At 43.3% G+C, this 15949-nt stretch overlaps 1 protein-coding gene across 1 annotated transcript in view; it reads right to left on the reverse strand.

Annotated features, from left to right (window-relative positions):
- Nucleotides 1-15707, reverse strand: part of KCNJ15 (potassium inwardly rectifying channel subfamily J member 15) — a 79479-nt gene extending 63772 nt beyond the window's left edge. The window contains exon 1 of the mRNA XM_040483921.1: nucleotides 15416-15707. The gene's annotated coding sequence lies outside the window, so the exon portion shown is untranslated. The remainder of the gene's footprint in view (nucleotides 1-15415) is intronic.
- Between the last annotated feature and the right edge of the window lie 242 nt (nucleotides 15708-15949).

Raw genomic sequence — 15949 nt, forward strand, 5'->3', positions numbered from 1 at the left:
TCTGGGTCTCCCCTCTCTCTCTGCCCCTCCCCCACTTGTTTTCTCTCTCTCTCTCTCTCTCTCTCTCTCTCATAAAGAAATAACATTTTTTTAATTAAAAAAGAAAGAAAGAAAAGGGCAAGTCATTCTTGAAAAGTTTAGGCTAAAAAAACCCTAGGATAATCCACGGAGGGTGAAAATCTCATATCGCTTTGCCCAGATTGACTTAGGTAGTTGCCTCAAAGGCACACATTGTCATGAATTTGCTGTTTGTAGCACAGAGTCTGGATCTGGAGAGCGAGTGCCTTTGTACACGTTGGAAATGCCGGTGGGTCACCCCCATCCTTGCCGTTTGCCAGGGACAAGGAGGTGACCGGCCGGCCTCGCCACAGAGGCTGTAGGTTCCTGGGGTCCACCGGTGACCTGAGCTCCCGTACCCCAGCCTTCGATGAGACACCCGGCACGAAGGGCAGTGCCCCAGCGCACAGGAAGGTGACCTAGCTGCCTTGCACTTAGGGAAACTGCAGACCTGAAAATTCTCAGCAAGAAAAACATGTCTCACCAAAACGCAAACCAGTCACTTGGCATCCAGTCTCTGACGCAGGGCTCCCCGACCGGCAGGAAAACCACAGTAAAGAACTGATTAGGCTGTTAGAACACATTCCACGGGCTGTCCAAGGCTATTTTTATTTTACAATAAGGTACAATATGTTCCATGATGCTGTCTCTCCCGGCTTTTTTTTATTTATTATTATTATATTTGCATCCTCATCGAATCCAGTAAATCACAGAGAATCTTTCAATGATTTGAACAAATTAGCAATTTGGGGGTATGTTTATTTGATTCAACAGCAATAATAATGCCCACGTGCCACTTTTATTGTGAGTAATACACTGATGGCTGGTACCACCTGTTGACCACAGAAGCCTTTCATGGGAGGTGGGCCTTTCTAGAAACTAAGCCCCAGGAGGGGCGCCTGGGTGGCTCAGTCAGTTGGGCATCTGACTTCAGCTCAGGTCATGATCTCACGGTTTGTGAGTTCGAGCCCCGAGTTGGGCTCTGGGCTGACAGCTTGGAGCCTAAAGCCTGCTTTGGATTCTCTCTCTCTCTCTCTCTCTCTCTCTCTCTCTCCTCTCTTTCTCTAAAAATAAATAAACATTAAAAAAAATAAATCTTTTTTTTTTTCTTTTAAGAGAAGTCAATTGTGAAAGCAATGTCTGGTTAAGTGTTATTTGGTCAAGAAATGTACTCACTCCTTGTCATATTCCAAGAACTTTACCCCTAAGAAAGCAAATGTTCCTGTTTTCACTTAGACTCCATAAAAATTAGCATTGTTTTGGAAGAAGGAATAGGCCCCTGTAACATAATGGATATTCAACAACCCAGATGCATTGGGGGAACGACTTCCCACCCACCTCTGAAAGGAAAACAGACAACCGGTGTAAGATTACTGGCAAAGCCCAGACCACGCATCAAGACTCACACTCAAGAAAAACTTCCTTGCTAATGCTTAACTTGTTATCATAACCGCGGTTGATTTTTCAGAACTTCCTAGCGACTTTTTAACCGTTTTCAATCGGGAAAACTGGACAGAGTGCCTCCGATCCAGCCATCGGGCTCTCTGAAGACCGTCTCGTCCCGATGACCTTTGAGAACTCCCCATCGTTTTAACTTGTTGCCGACTTTGGAAAGTCTAGAGGCCACAAGAGGTTGACCATCCGCAGTGCCGTGGTGGGAGTCTACATTTCTTGATGGTCGTCAAAAAAGAGGGCGGGAAACAGCCATCACTGTGATAACGTGTGTTTCACTACAGGGGTCCCTGGAGCTACAAGGGTGAGGGGAGGTAGAAATGACTAGTAAACCCGAGGGCTGTATCTAGTTGTTCATAACGAGCAGAAAGACTAGGGAATGGACCCCAGAACTCGAAGCCCTGCAAGGGGGTGGCAGTTAAATCGGTGCCTGTATGTGCAAATTTGCACCTCATAGGAAAGCATACGTAAACCGAGACTCTTGTTCTAACGCTTCAGTGTCAATTTTGCTGACAAGATCAGGAGACGGGAGCCAAACTCCTGCATGAAATGATACAGTCGTGGCAAAAATGTCCTTTTTCTGCTGTCGGGCCATCACAGCAAAGCAGATGCGCAGGATGTTTGCTGTTCCCATTTCAAGGTGAGGTGAGAAGCCGGGGATGCTCCTGTGCCCTGGGCGGAGGTGCTGGTCTTTCCCTCGTGACTCTAATTTGTATTTTGAGATAAGGTTGGAGGAGCTGATGGGTTTTTTTTCCCCCTATCGTTGGTTTGCTCATGAGCCTGCCAAGATCTTGCACATCTATGCAGTACCTCGTCCATTGTTGGACTGTTATTTTTTATTCAGCTTTTATAGGGTACCAAAAATGTGGCTGGAGTTAAGTACCTTTTCTACTTTTCCAGCTACAGTGGAAATTATTTTTGTTTGAAGCTCTTCAAAAGAAGAAAGGCGGGGCCGGTTGGGGGGGGGGCGGGGGGCATTTTAAAATGAATCAGGACCCAGAAGAGGTTTTTCAGAACTCCTGTGTTCAGATTCCCTGCCAAGGGAGTCCTGTGAGTTGCCCATGGGTTCTCTGGGGAAGCAGGATAAGTGCCCTAGGTGGCTATTAAATTTGGTGTATTTTCTGGCTTGGCTCTGTGACCTTGGGCCGTTCAGATAGCAATCTCGTGGGAACTGAGGATTGGTTACAAATATCAAAGTTGTAACGTAAATGTGACATCAAAGAGATTTCTGGTTGAATTCTTAGCGGCAAGTGTGAACATGCCTCCAGGAACATCTGGCTCCTTGAAGTATTGAAAATGCGCAAAAAAAAAAAAAGTAAATAAAAACGAGTTCTGAATCCTTCTCCATCCATCCATGCCATGTGGATAGACCTTCTCTTCCTCCTGTATCAGCAAGCCAGGCACCATAGCTTCTATGGTTCAGTGGGAAATGGCTTATTTCTGCAAGTTCACCTCCATCCAGAAACACCCTAGATGTCCACTGTCACGGCTGCCAACCTACTGGTAGGATTTGAACTTACAGACCTTCCCAAGGGACCTGTCTTCCAATTGCAGGGCTGTCTTTAACCAGGGAGTGAGCTCTGAGTCCAAAAATGCTTCATAAGGGAAGGACAGGTAAAGAGATTTAGAGCCCAAGGGAGAAACGTTCTTCTCCTACACTCTTGTTTTTCCATGCCAAACCCTGGACAATACAGTATTGAAAAATACTTTTATCTAATTATTCTATTTTTGTCCTCTTGTCCTTCCACTGGGAAAAATTTCTTCCTTTTATGAATAATCTTTCAGAGGACTTCTCCCTCAGAGAATTACAGCCTTTGGGGCGCCTGGGTGGCGCAGTCGGTTGAGCGTCCGACTTCAGCCAGGTCACGATCTCGTGGTCCGTGAGTTCGAGCCCCGCGTCGGGCTCTGGGCTGATGGCTCGGAGCCTGGAGCCTGTTTCTGGTTCTGTGTCTCCCTCTCTCTCTGCCCCTCCCCCATTCATGATCTGTCTCTCTCTGTCCCAAAAATAAATAAACGTTGAAAAAAAAAAAAAGATAAAGAATTACAGCCTTCGACCTGGAAGTCAGAATTAGGCTGATTTTTAAATAATGTGCGTTTGTTTTGTCTTTGCAATTAACAACAAGAGGTGTCGCCGTGATCGAGCTTTAAGACGCCTGCATTCGCACGCTTGTGTTTATATCGAGCACACACTGTGGGTCCTGCTCTGGCCCAAAGGGTGGCTGCTAGCCCCTTCTCGGAGTCGCCTTGTTGATCCTCTGAGCCCTGGGAAAGCTCACATTGCTACAGTTCGCTGGACCTGGTCACCTGCCCAAAATGAGCAGAGCGCCTGAACCGCCACTGATCTTGATGGACAGCCAAGATCACTTTTCACGTCCAAATGAGGAACACCGGGAGGAACTATTGCAATAGTTGCTGAGTGAGGACAGTACGAAGGAAGAGGCTGGGACTTGCCTAACTCACCAGGACGAACTCTTTCTGCGCGAACAGTCAGGCCTCTTCGGTGGCGGTTAAACCCTACACTTCTCAGCGGCTTACGAGAGATAAGCAGGAGACTACAAGACGGTGTGATAGAGTCTGACTCCATTTCTGATCTCTGACTGCTTGTAAGCCCCACCTCCCTCCCTCTTTTGCCCCACATCTAGGAAGCTGAGAACCAAGCCTGGGTGCTCCTTCCTTTGCCGGTGGTGGAAAGTTTCGACCCCACAAGCTCCGACCCACATGTAGCAACTCTCCCCCTGGCCTCCTCTCCTACTCTCAGTAACGTACAAGGCAGGCTCCTTTCTCTGCTGTCTTAAGATATTTGGGGATCATCCTGGGATGATCCGCCCTGCTCACCCCATAAAGCCTCACTATATCGGTAGCAAACCTTTCCATACCTTCTGGATGGATGCAGTTATGGTATTATCAGCATCAGCACCTAAACTCAATTTTGGGCAAGGGGGCCCCCGCCTCTGGAAGACATCTTCACAAGAGTTTACTTAACTGGCCGTGTCAATGTCACCCTTCACTTTTTCCCTATTCCTGCTGGTGGCATAACAGCCGGCCCCCTTGCGGTGTGGAGACTCAAACCTGTACTGAGTAGAAAGAAAGAGGGAACCTGGGTCCCTGTGACGTTGTGAGTTACCCCCACCCCCAATCCCTACACCACCTGCTTCTGGGACTCTCGAGGCTTGAAAAACAAGCCGAATTTATTCCGCTGTTTCTAGCTCAAGACAGCTCCAAGTACAGAACTGTGACTGAGTTGTGTCTTGACCTCATAAGTAGAATTTAGTGCCGGGATGTGAACAGGTGAACATCAAAGTACTTGAGACACGCCTAGGACTAAGTCACTCTCAGTGCAGTGTCCCTGCAACTAAGAGAAGTCCCTGGATATTTTCTGGGCCAGACTCCTTTGGGGAGAAGCGAGCCTACATAAGTTCCCAGACAGAGCCTGCTTTCACAGCTGGAAAATGGTCTGGAGATTGGTCCCCAGTAGAATTTGGAGAGAGGTTCAGAACCAAGCGTTTTGGGTGGGGAGCCACGCATATATCTAAGTCATACTGCGAAGGTGCCTGAGAGAACCCATGTGTCAGGAAGAAAGGGGACTGTTAACTGAGCACGATTCTTCCATTGGTAACGTGCTAGATGTGCAGAGAGAAGAGAATATAGGCTTCCTTCCCTTAACACCTGGTGGAGGAGTGAGCGCAAGGATGCTAAGAAGTCATGAAGGGAATGACAATGGGCTTCTTCAAATATAATTAGAATTTTATTTGCATAAATCGACACTAGAAGCCAGGGCAAGCGATGATGAAGGCAATCGTGTTAGCCAGGTACAGGCAACTGACCAAAGCTAAAACCCCCATCACTGCCCTCAGTAAGCTGAACAGAAGGTCCCCTCCTGACCTGGAAGATAATGTAGAAAGTGGGAAGAGCCGGAAGCAGGCCCCCTGATGGTGTGGCCTTTCCATACAAGCACTTTGATGAAACGACATGGTATTTGTTTTATTTTACATTAAAAAAGTTTTTTTAATGTTTATTTTTAAGAAAGAGAGAGAGAGAGAGAGGAGAGAGACACAGAGCATGAGCAGGGGAGAGGCAGAGAGAGAGGGAGACCCAGAATCCAAAACAGGCTCCAGGCCCTGAGCTGTCAGCACAGAGCCCAACACGGGGCTCGAACCCACGAACCGTGAGATCATGACCTGAGCGACGAAGGATGCTTAAACGACTGAGCCACCCAGGTGCTCCCACAGTTATTTATTTTTTGAAGAAATGAATGCGTACAAAGGAAAGCAAAAGGAAGTAACAACACAATTGCAGAATAGAAATGTTAGCATAGTCTAAATGGCCTATGTTTAGAAAAACTACATACTTATTCTAGAGAAATCATCTCTGACTGGAGCTCATCAGAGATCCAAGCATTTTACCTCCACATTTCTCTTTGTTGTCGGTAGAAGTTAACAGACAACTTCCAGAGGGCTTCACAGACCAACAGACGCTGACTTGAAGCGGTTTTTTAGAGTAGTTGTAAGTACTCAGTATCTTAGTATTTTTAATAGTCCATATGTCAAAGACAAAATGCTAAACATTCATGCTGTTGAGTGAGCACACAGTCAGAGAGAAGAAGGAGGACAAATCCCCCTCACGGGGCTCCCATCACAGCCCTGCGTGGGGTTGTAGTGGGAGCGTCTACACCTTCTTTTCAAGGAGTAACAAATATGCTCAAATTCCAGCTCATCTCTTTGGGCAAAAGAAGAGGGAGTTTAGTCAAAACCTGAAGCAGTTTGGTGACAGATTTTCTAACAAGCAAAGGCAAAAGGAAAAAGGAGGAAACTTCTTAAACTACTTCAAGAAAAGCTCCAGGGGCACCTGGGTGGCTCAGTTGGTTAAGCGTCCAGTTTCAGCTCAGGTCATGGTCTCACGGCTCTTGAGTTTGAGCCCCACGTCAAGCTCTGTGCTGACAACTCAGAATCCGGAGTCTGCTTCGGATTCTGTGTCTCCCTCTCTCTCTGCCCTTCCCCTGCTCGCACACACACTCTCTCTCTCTCTTTCAAAAATAAATAAACATTCAAAGAAAGAAAGAAAGAGAAAGAAAGATAGAAAGAAAGAAAGAAAGAAAGAGAAAGAGAAAGAAGGAAAGAAAGAAAGAAAGAAAGAAAGAAAGAAAGAAAGACAGACAAGACCCAAACTAGAGTCTCCGTGTCCAAAAACCTGTTAAATCTACTGAAACCGTTCACTGACCATATTGATTTTTTGGGAAAGCGAAGTTCTCAGCTGAACTCCCAGCATTTCTTGATTTTAGCAGGAAACTACTTTATGTGGGTGCCTGGACATCACCCTCCGCTGAAGCATGGAGAAAGTGATCTAGTAACACACCCAACCTGCCCGACAGGTATTGCCTCTACCTGGATGGCTTATTCATGAGTCAGAAAACACCTCTGTTGCCAGCCTGGCCTTTCATTTCATTCTTGAACTTGTCAGACTTGGGATGCTGAACAAATTTTAAAATTCAGAAATATGGAACATCGCAAAAACAAGTCTCTCACTACTCAGCTTTCCAAAAGAGCAGATGTCCTTGTGCATAAACTCGTATGTATTGAAATGTTTATATAGGCAAGAAGGAACTCTATAATAATATGACACCACTCAAGCTGGGTCTGTATAACCACAGGAAAATCAGACATTGAAGCAGCTGTGAGGGTTTCAGAGCATCACTGGCCAGTTCAAAACAAGTTCCCAGTTGTGAAGTACTCTTTCATGAATTAGAGATCTTTAGACCCAGCCTTAGTCAGTCTGTCAAAGAGATCACAAAGTCAGGATGTCCCTTAAGCTTGCCATTGTTATATCTTGCTGAAAATAAGTCGTTTCATTTGCGTATTTCTCTTTGGTCTACATGAAACCCAGGACTACAATAACTAATCACTTCACACCATGTTGTGTAGAACTTTTAGTCAAAATATGGTTCAGGGCTTATAACGTATGTGAATGTAATATATATGACCATGATAGCATAAAGGAGGTGGAAAGGAACAAAGCTATGGTTACCCAGATGGTAACTGGAATCTACAGGAACAAATGTAGCGAACAAGAAATGAAACATACAAAAAAAATCGATCACAACAAAGCCTTGAGATATATAGTCTCTGTCCTTTCTGATCTTAGCTTCCTTAAAACAGATGAAATTATATAAAGTCAAAATTGCAGCAATTTACTGTTGGGCTTATAACATACAGAAAATAATATGTATAACAATAATATTACAAAACAAGGGAAGAGGTTGGAGCTTTGTAAGAAAAAAGTTACTATATCTCACTGGTATTAAGTTAGCATGTCTAAAGTCGATTTCAATAAGTTAAGGCATGTACCATAAACCCTAGACAATAACTTACTCTAAGCCTAAGAAAATTACTCAAAAACAAAGGAAAAAAGTCACTGGAGAAATTAAAGTCTTACGCTAAAAATATGCATTTAATGCAAAGGAAAGTAGTGAAGAGAAATAGAGGAACGAAATGTGACAAGAGATATGTAGAAAGCAAAAAGTCCAATGGAAGCTACACATCCAACCATACCAATAACAATAATAAATGTGAAAGGATTAAACAGTCTAATCAAAAAGGCAGAAACTGTTAGATCGGAGAAGAAAACATGATTCAGCTCTACGCTGTCGACAGGATGCGAACTTTAGATTCAATGATACAAATAGGTTGATGGGGCGCCTGGGTGGTTCAGTCAGTTAAGCGTCCGACTCTTGATTTTGGCTCAGGTCATGTTCTTATGGTTGTGAGATCGAGCCCCCTGTCAGGCACTGGGTGTGGAGCCTGCTTAAGATTCTCCCTCTCCCTCTGCTCCTCCCCAGCTCACGCACGTGCATGCATGCATGCTTTCTCTCCCTCTCTCTCTTTCTCTAAAAACAAAACAAAACAAAACAAGGCAAAACAAACAGGTTGAAAATCAGAAGGCTGGAAAAAGATATCCCATCCTAACAGCAACCAGAAAAGAAACTACTAATATCAGGCAAGGTAGATTTTAAGACCCCCCCCCCACAAAAAAAATGTTACTAGAGATAAACAGGATATTTTATAATGATGAAAAGCATCAACTGATCAGAAAAATATAGTTGAAAACATATATGCAACTAAAAACAGTGGCCCAAAACAGATGAAGCAAAAAACTGACAGAATCGAAGAAGAAATAGACAATTCAACAATAACAGCTGAAGACTTCCATATCCCACTTTCCGTAACGTATAGAACAATTAGGAAGTAGGTTAAAAGGATATAAGACTTGAAAAACACTACAAACAAACAAGAACAAACAAACATTTATAAGCCACTCTACTCAACAATAGAACAGATATTTTTCTCAAGTGTACATGGAACGTTTCCCCAGATAGACCATATGCTAGGCTTAGTAAACTTCAAAGGTTTGAAATCATGTAAAGTATATTCTCTGAACTACAATGGAGTGAGATTAGACATCTATAATAAAAAGTAGTTTGGGAAATTAGCAAATATGGGGAAATACACAGTACATTCCTAAATAACCAATCAAAGAATACATCACAAAGGAAATTAGGCAATACTCTGAGATGAATAACAACTAAACACAACATATCAAAACATATAGGATACAAGTAAAGCAATGGTTCTAAGGAAAAGCACATCCATAAACACCTACATTAAAAAGGAAAAATGATCTCAAATCAATAACCCAAACTTCCACCTTAAGACACTGGAAAAATAAGAGAAAACTAAAGCTAAAGTAATCGTAGGGAGTAAATATTAAAAACTTCAGCAGAAATTAATGAAAACAGAGATCAGAAAGACCATGGAAGAAATTAATTAAATCAAAAGTTTATTCCTTGAAAAGATCAACGAAATTGACAAAGCTTTGGCTAGACCAAGAAAAAAATCAGAAACTCAAGTTATTAAAATCATTAATAGGGGCGCCTGGGTGGCGCAGTCGGTTAAGCGTCCGACTTCAGCCAGGTCACGATCTCGCGGTCCGTGAGTTCGAGCCCCGCGTCAAGCTCTGGGCTGATGGCTCAGAGCCTGGAGCCTGTTTCCGATCCTGTGTCTCCCTCTCTCTCTGCCCCTCCCTGGTTCATGCTCTGTCTCTCTCTGTCCCCAAAATAAATAAACGTTGAAAAAAAAAATTTAAAAAAAAAATCATTAATAAAAGACCAGAGCAGTCATCACTGCTAATCTATAGAAATAAAAAAAAAAAGAATAATAAGGGAATAGTATGAACAGCCCTGTGCCACGGACACACGTTACATGGACAAGTTCTTAGAAAGACACAAACTATCGCGAGGGTGCCTCGGTGGCTCAGTCAGTTGAGCATCCGACTTGATTTCAGCTCAGGTCATGATCCCAGGGTGATTGGATCAATCCCCACACAGGGCTCTGTACCGGGCATGGAGTCTGCTTAAGATTGTCTCTCTCTCTCTTTCCCTTTGCCCCTCTCCATGCTCTCTCTCGCTCTCTCTGTCAAATGAAAATTTAAAAAAAAAATTAAAAGAAGGACAGGAACTACTACAACAGACTCAAGAAGGAACAAAACTGGAAAGGACATGTAATAAGTAAAAAGATTAAATTACTAACTTAAAAACTTCTTGTAAAGAAAAACCCAGGCCCAGATGACTCAATGATTACATTTGACCAAACATTTAAACATAAATTAATAGCAACTGTTCACAAAGCATTTGAATAGAAAAGGAAGGAACAATTTTCAGGTCATTCTATGAGGCCAACATCACACAGACACGAAAAGCAAACAAATATATCGTAAGAAAACTCTCCAAACTACAGACCAATATGTTTTCTGAATATAGACCCAAAAATCCCTCAGCTAAATACTAGCAAACTGAATCCAGGAATATATAAAAAGGATTATCCACTATGACCAAGTTGAATATATCCCCCAAATGTAAGGCTGGTTTAACATCCAACAATCAATTAATGTAATACACCATATCAATACAATAAGGACAAAACCACCCATCATTTTAAGTTTTTTTTTTTCAACGTTTATTTATTTTTGGGACAGAGAGAGACAGAGCATGAACGGGAGAGGGTCAGAGAGAGAGGGAGACTCAGAATCGGAAACAGGCTCCAGGCTCTGAGCCATCAGCCCAGAGCCCGACGCGGGGCTCGAACTCACGGACCGCGAGATCGTGACCTGGCTGAAGTCGGACGCTTAACCGACTGCGCCACCCAGGCGCCCCATCATCATTTTAAAAGAACAGAAAAGGCATTTGACAAAATCTAACACCCGTTCATGATAAAAAATATATTCAACAAACTAGGAAGAAAATAAACTCTCTTCAACCTGGTAAAGGACATCTACAAAAATATCTAGACAACATTATACTTAACGACGAAAGATTGAATGCTTCTTCCCTAAGATGGGGAACAATACAAACATGTCCGCTCTTTTTTAAAAATGTTTTTAAATGTTTATTTATTTTTGAGAGAGAGAGAGAATCAGAGCATGAGTGGGGGATGGACAGAGAGAGAGGGAGACGCAGAATCCGAGGCAGGCTCCGGGCTCTGAGCTGTCAGCACAGAGCCCAAGGCGGGGCTTGAACTCACGGACAGTGAGATCATGACCTGAGTTGAAATCGGATGCTTAACCGACTGAGCCACCCGGGCGCCCCAAACATGCCCATTCTTGATACATGTATTTAACACTATGTTGGAAGGTCTAGCCTGGGAAATTAGGGAAATAAAAGGAAGAAAATCCATCTAGATTATAAAGGAAGAAGGAAAATTATCTCTATTTGCGTATGGCATTGTCTTATTTATAGGAAACCCTAATGAATCCACTAAAAAATTACAAGTTCAGCAAGGTTGCAGGATATGAGACCAATTTACAAAAATCAATTATATTGCTATATGTTAGCAATGAACAATCTGAAAATGACATTAAGAAAACAATTCCACTTATAACGATATCCCAAAAATGTTTGGGAGTAAACTTGACAAAAGTAATGTAAGACCCGTACACTGAAAACTGCACAAAGTTGTCGAAAAGAATGAAAGGAAAGCAAAATAAACGAGAAAGCATTTCATGTTTGTGGACTGGAAGACTTAATATTGTTAAAATGGCAATATTCTTCAAACTGATCTACAGATTCAATGCAATGCCTATTAAAATCTCAGTTGGGGGGGTGCCTGGGGGGCCCAGTCAGTTAAGTGTCCGACTTGGGCTCAGGTCATGATCTCGCGGTCCGTGGGTTCGAGCCCCGCATCCGGGTCTGTGCTGACAGCTCGGAGCCTGGAGCCTGCTTCCGATTCTGTGTCTCCCTCTCTCTCTGCCCCTCCCCTGCTCATGCGCTCTCTCTCTCTCTCTCTCAAAAATAAACATGAAAAAGAAAAGCTCAGCTAGCTGTTTCTCAGAAATTGTCAGTTTCTATGAAAGTCCAAAGGATCCAAATAGCTAAACCAAGATTGGAAAAGAATAAAGCTGAGAAGCTCAGGCTTCCTGATTTCCAAACTTATCACAAAACTACAATAAACAAGAGCATGTAGAACTGGCATAAGGACAGACAGATCAATAAAATAGAATTGAGGCCCCAAATAAACTTTCACATTTGTGATCAATTAATTTCAACAAGGGTGCCAAGGCAATTCAATAAGGACAGAAAAGTCTTCTCAATAAGTGAGGCCGGCACAACTGGATGCCCGCTTGCGGAAGAACGAAGTTGGATGCCTTCGTTACATTATACAAAAAAATTAACTCACAATAGACTATAGAGCTAAATGTAGGAGCTAAAATTATACAGCTCCTGAGAGGAAACATGAAAGCAATCCTTTGCGACCTAAGGTTAGGCAAAGCCACGAATATGACTTTAAAAACACAAGTAATAAAAGGAAAAAAAATAGATGAATTGGAGCCCAATCAAAATTGAAAACTTTTAAGTTGTAAACCACACTGGCAACAGAGTGAAAAGCCAACCCACAAAATGGGAGAAAACATTTGCAAATCATATACCTGATAAGGGACTTGCGTCTATATAAAGTCTTTTTAACAACTTAATAATAAAAATTAAAAAAAAAAATTCCTGATTGATCTGAATGGACATTTCTTCAAAGATAAGCAGCTGGTCAACCAGCACATTGAAAAGATGCTCGCTGTCATTAGTCATTAGGGAAATGCAAATGAAAACCACAATAAGATGCTACCTGCCACCCACGAGGATAATTATAATGAAAAAGACATGGAAGGGAGAAATTGGAACCTCATACATTACTAGGAGTGATGCAAAGTGGTTGCACTAGTTCGGAAAACAGTTTGGCTGTTCCCCGAAACGGGAAACTTGGAAGTAGATGATGGAGTAATTCTACTCCTGGGTCTGTGCCCAAGAGAACGAAAACATACATTCCCACGAAAACTTGTACGTGAATGTTCAAGCAACACTATTCAAAATAGCTGAATGCCATCTACTGATGAATGCATAAGGAGATATAGTTTATTTACACACCACACCATTTGTCACTAAAAAGGGATAAAGTATTGATACATGCTACAACATGTATGAACCTTGGTAACATGATGCTGAAAGAAACCAGGCACAAAAGGTGACCTGTCGTATAATTGCGTGGATATGAAAGCCGCACAGTAAGGACAATTCTATACAGATAGCAGGCGTATCTGTGGCTGTCGAAGGCTTGGGGGGCGGAGACGGTGGGGGCGAAATGACTAAAGTGGATTAAAATGTGACATTTGGAGGGTGAGAAAAGTGTAAACTTGATTGTGGTGATTGCACAAGCCCGAACAAACTAGAAGTCATTGAATTACACTCTCCAAAGAGGTGCATTTTTTTGGTATGTGAATTACACCTTAATAAAGGTGCTAAAAAGTCTAATCCATGTAAATCAGTCATGTAGTATGAGTTTTGGTTTCCTTGGAGGAATCATTCATTATGGTAGCGTTTTTCAGTGTTTCCACTTGTGATATTTTGAGCTAAATCATTATTTGTTGTTGGGGAGTGTCCCTTTGTCCTGTGCATCCCAGGATGTTTAGCGGTATCTTTTGCCTCTACGCACTAGAAGACAGCAGCGTCCCGTGGGGGGGGGGCCGCGGCGCGACGACGGCCCAAACTATCTCCAGACATTGGCCAATGTCCCTTGGGGGTGCAAAATAGCTCCCGGTTGAACCACTGTATACAGTGCTTAGTAGCAGTAATTGTACAAAATCAACACTTCAGCTTTTATTAATCCGTTAGGCTGATAGAAGCTTACATAGTTGCCCCTTATTTCTCACAATAAAACTAAGGAATAGAATGTTTTTGCTACTTTCAACTTTTGTCCTGGAGCTCCAGGGGCATCCAGTTAGGAAAATGGTCTAGGTGCAAAATTATAACTTGCCACAGATTAGTGCCCGCACCGTGCCTCTATTTAACTACCATACTTGGTATTGTAATTTAGCAGGGTCTCATGCAGTGTTGAATTTGCTTGCCACCTATTTAATAGACAGTCTTCTTAAAGAAGAAAGGATCTGGAGAAGTGAAATGCCTTTGTTTTTATGCTATTATTGGTAATAGAATAAATATCATTGCTATCTATGCAGAGTAAGAAAAAAAACCAAGCAGGACTCCGTGGAGATTTTACTTAAAATGTTCCACTTAGGGGCGCCTGGGTGGCGCAGTCGGTTAAGCGTCCGACTTCAGCCAGGTCACGATCTCGCGGTCCGTGAGTTCGAGCCCCGCGTCGGGCTCTGGGCTGATGGCTCAGAGCCTGGAGCCTGTTTCCGATTCTGTGTCTCCCTCTCTCTCTGCCCCTCCCCCGTTCATGCTCTGTCTCTCTCTATCCCAAAAATAAATAAACGTTGAAAAAAAAATTAAAAAAAATAAAAAATAAATAAAAAATAAAAAATAAAATGTTCCACTTGAATTTACTTGTTTTTGGTAACTAAGCTAAGGGAACCTCTCAATCGGTATTCAAGGAGTGCCACCGAAAGCCCAGTGATCGGAAAACATGAAAGTTGATTTCAAGGGACGCCACAAGGCATGTGATCGATTCTACCGCTGCTTCACACAAAGCTAAAAAGGAACGGATGAGAAAAATAACTATCTTGAAACCCCAGGAGAGGCCAGAAGCAAAACTGTGAGTCCTGGAGAAAAAAAAAAAAATGAGAAAAGTGTGATGAATGTGACAAGAGGGTGTTGAATCAGTCACCAAGAAAAGGGAACGTGTCACTTTCTCACAGAGTTGCAGCAATAGAAGCAAACAAGGAAAGCCGTGAGCCAATGCGATGGGGAAACGTCCCGGGTTTTATGCTCATATCCTCATAAACACATTATTCGCCACTGAGCAGCAATGCCATTGTCATGTACTCACTTTATGCTATGAAAATCGGAGGTCTCACATTGGCTGACTTTCCCTCCACAGCAAAATCATGTAGTCTTTCCATAACTGAGCCCTATGCTAATGAAAGACCTCCCCCCGCCCTGCCCCCACCACCGAGTCCTCTGGAACATCTACAAAGGACGTTAAGATGGGGGGGGGGGGTGGGAGGTGGTCTGAGAATTGCGTTCCGCCTTTCCACGTTGCCCCAGATCAGCAGGGAGCACAGCCAGGATTTTCCAGCTCGTTTGTTTCATAGGGATTTCTCGCCTTATCCTGTGCTTACTTCTTTCAGTCTGACCAATTCAAAGAAATGGACAGCACCAAAGTCATGCTCCTGTCCTTCCCTTGACACTCACAGTCTGATCTGAATATTTGGCAACACCTTTTAACCTCTCTTGTGACTAAATACTACCCTGGGCTTTTCACCTTCAAGTCCTGCCCGGTCTCTCCTGCTGTGAGCCTCCAGTTCCAAAACTCCAGACGATCTTGGCCACGTGTTAGGAGAACAGGAGGCATCCAGCCACCAAGCTGCCTGTTGTGAAAAGCCATTCTGCACCCTTTTCTGCTTGGACACTTACCACTCCAACTGGTCCTGTTCTGTTCCTCTGGGAAGTCCCGGACTCCAGTGCTGAGGGAAGGACAGGATGAGGAAGGCTTCCACGGAGAGTGTGTGTGCACGCTGGATGTGTGTGCGCTTTCACCTGGCCGTGTGGCTCTCTGTCACTACGTGTGGAGTGTGACGTAGAATGAGAACTTAGATTCGTCTAAGTGAAGGCACCAGGGTTCTGGGTTTTAAACATCTCCGCAGACTCGCTTGTCTCACACGAAATTTCTTCCACATCCTTGGAGTTGACAGGAATTGGACAAGCCTTGGTCTTACCACAACCCAGCGCATTGGGCAATCCAAGGGCGGGACTCTCTCTCCCTCAACATTGGGTTGCCAGTTCAGGAGGGCCTGAAGTTCCTTTTCTGAAAAGGAAAGTCCATGCTGTGGCAAAACCCAGTGAACATGGTTTTTTGTTTCTTATGTTTTGTATTTTGGGGGGAAAAGAGGGAGGGTCAGTTTTAATCAACCCAACTGAGCAAAGAAAAAAAAAATAGGGTTTTACCAT

This window comes from Herpailurus yagouaroundi, unplaced genomic scaffold, assembly GCF_014898765.1.
Source record: "Herpailurus yagouaroundi ecotype Mexico unplaced genomic scaffold, PumYag 162, whole genome shotgun sequence".
Taxonomy (NCBI): Eukaryota; Metazoa; Chordata; class Mammalia; order Carnivora; family Felidae; genus Herpailurus; species Herpailurus yagouaroundi.